The sequence below is a fragment of the Rhincodon typus genome, chromosome 22 (assembly GCF_021869965.1).
Source record: "Rhincodon typus isolate 14 chromosome 22, sRhiTyp1.1, whole genome shotgun sequence".
NCBI classification, from domain to species: Eukaryota; Metazoa; Chordata; class Chondrichthyes; order Orectolobiformes; family Rhincodontidae; genus Rhincodon; species Rhincodon typus.
In genome coordinates this window covers 25,253,663-25,256,591 of record NC_063353.1, presented here as the reverse complement: position 1 = coordinate 25,256,591, position 2,929 = coordinate 25,253,663, and positions in this window count along the sequence as shown.

Sequence of the window (2,929 nt, the reverse complement as noted above, 5' to 3'; positions counted from 1 at the left end):
GCCAAGCAGCATCAGAGGAGCAGGAAGGCTGATGTTTCGGGCCTAGGTCAAGGCCTGAAACGTCAGCCTTCCTGCTCCTCTAAATGCTGCTTGGCCTGCTGTGTTCATCCAGCTCCATACCTTGTTTTCTCATATTCTCCAGCATCTGCAGTTCCTACTATCTCTGAAACAGATTTAAATTTAATTGATTTTTAGTATCTAAGTGCCTGGTTTAAATTAATTGGCTAAGTCAAAACTTTGTGTCTTGACAACAAAACAAAACAGTGGCTCAGACTGCTAACTATACAGCCTTTGGGACAAACATTACAATACAGATGCTCTGTGCATCTGCAAACCTATGAGCTGCCCACAGACATTTCCTTTTCTCCAAGCCTAGGTAAAGCACGTCATCTTTTGAAGGGACCACCCACTGCCTTCCCCACGATCATTTTACAAACATCAATATTTTAAGAACACCAATTTTGAATGTTCTGCCTTCCAATCCACAAGAACAGGACCTGAATTTGAATCATTGTGCACATGAGCTGAGAGCTCATGGAGTTCCTGAAAGTTAAAATATGAGTGAACCAACTGTATATAAAGCATTGATCCCATTGTGTTATGATCCCAGCTGATGTTATTACTGGAGATGGTCTTTCATTGAAATACATGCATGCATTGTCACAGGTTTTGTTTTGACGATAAAACAAAAGTGCGATAGATGCGTTAGAAATGAAGATCAAGTAGTATAACACAAACTATGTACATATATCGCACATTTATAGAATTGGAAATACACGGTAAAATACAGTCTCACTAATCCCAGCAGCACATCTCTGTACTTCAAACATCAGAGGGAACTCTCTTCAAACTATATGTCGGCCTTCACAGCAAGAAGATTCAAGTTAGGGAACAAGGATGTCTTGCTGTCTTTGGACAGGGTATTGGTGAGGCCACATTTAGTCTCCCTATCTATGGAAGGGTGTTCTGGCTATAGAGGGAGTGCATCAAAGGTTTACCAAATTGATTCCTGGGATGGTAGGACTAACGTTATGAGGCGAGATTGAGTCATTGTATTCACTGGAGTTTGGAAGAATGAGGGTGGAGTCTCATAGAAACTTATAAAATTCTAATAGGACTAGACAGATTAGATGCAGGAAGGATGTTCCCAGTGGTGAGCGAGTCTAGAACTAGGGGCCATATTTTAAGGGTAAGGGGGTAAACCTTTAAGGACTGAGCTGAGGTGACATGAGTGGTGCATCTGTGGACTACCATGGAAAGTGGTTGAAGCCAAAACATTGATTTCAGCAAGGATATAGTTATAGCTCTTGTGGCTAAAGAGATGAAGGGACATGGTGGGGGGAGGGTAGGATTAGGTACTGAGCTCCATGACTAACCATGGTGATATTGAATGGTGGAGCAAGCTTGAACAGTTGACTGGCTTACTCTTGCTCCTATGTTCTATGTTTCTATGTTTCTCTATTATATCTCTGGAGTTTGACTTAATAGATGGTCCAATTCCTGGTCCTGAGAATTTGACAACTTTTTCCTTCAGTCTTCATTCGACTGAGCTTAGACATTCTCAGGTGCAAATAAGCACTTCAGTATTTTAACCAAACACTTCTGACATTTCAAACTTTAAACTAAACTTACTACTCTGAGGTAACCTATTTCTTAACAATTCTAAACTATCTGCCCTCTTGGGGAACTACTGTTTTACACATCCAGCATCCACTAAAATATCTGTAAACTGAAACCAAAAAGATTCTTCAAACTATGGGTGTTTCTCCAAGACAAAAAAACACACACGACAATTGCAGTTCATTCTAACTGAAGTCTGATGCACAGTTACGTCCTCTGCTCACATGAAAATTCACCCCCTGAAAGCAAGACCCATTACTTTCCAACAGTTCTCCCCTACTGTATTTTAAAACAATTAGCATGACTTTAGAAATACCGGATTGATGCAGGCAGGATGTTCCTGATGGTGGGTGTGTCTAGAACCAGGGGTCACAGTGTGAGGATTTGGGGTAAACAATTTAGGACAGACCTAAAGAAATATTTTTTCACTTAAAGAGTGGTGAGCTTGTGGAATTCATTACGATAGGAAGCAGTTGATGCCAAAACATAATGTATTCAAGAAGCGACTAGATATAGCACATGGGGGGAATGGGATCAAAGGTTATGGGGAGAAAGCAAGATTAGGCTATTGAGTTGGACGATCTGCCATGATCATGAAGAATGGCAGACCAGGCTTGAAGGGCTGAATGGCCTCCTCCTGCTCCTATTTTCTATGGTTCTAAGTTTCTATATTAAACCTCTTCACACAGATACTGATCAGGTCGTACATACCACTAGTTCAAAACCCAAACTCTAAAATAAATAATATTAAAATATACATAAATCATACACCTTACATCACAATAGGAATTAAAGTTACAAATGAAGTTAGGTTCTTTAGGGCTTTCCTTCCCAGAAAATAAAAATTAAAACGCTATGCCTGGACCCTGAAGGCCATGGTCCTCCAACACATAGATCATGTTGACTGTTCGATGGCAGAGTCTCTGACAGTTAATCTCACTGTCCACCCATGATTCCTTGCATGTACGTGTCAATTGTTATATTGCTGCATGACGTTCCTGAAGCTTTGTTACATGAGAAAGTGCATGCTGTTAACGGGCTTTGTCAGCTTATTAAATTGTTTAGCAGTTAGGTCCAAATAGATAATCATTGCAGGATAAAGTAAGTTTTGTGGTGCCGATAAATATAAAGGAAGAACTATTGTGAGAAGCCAGTTTTGGAAACATAGAAAGCTATTCAGCATAGATTCATATCATAGAATCCCTACTATTTAGAGACTATTTAGCCTACACTGACCCTCCAAGGACTATCTCACCCAGATTCCCCACTTACCATGGCTAATCAACATAAATTTAGGGGCGGTGATGGC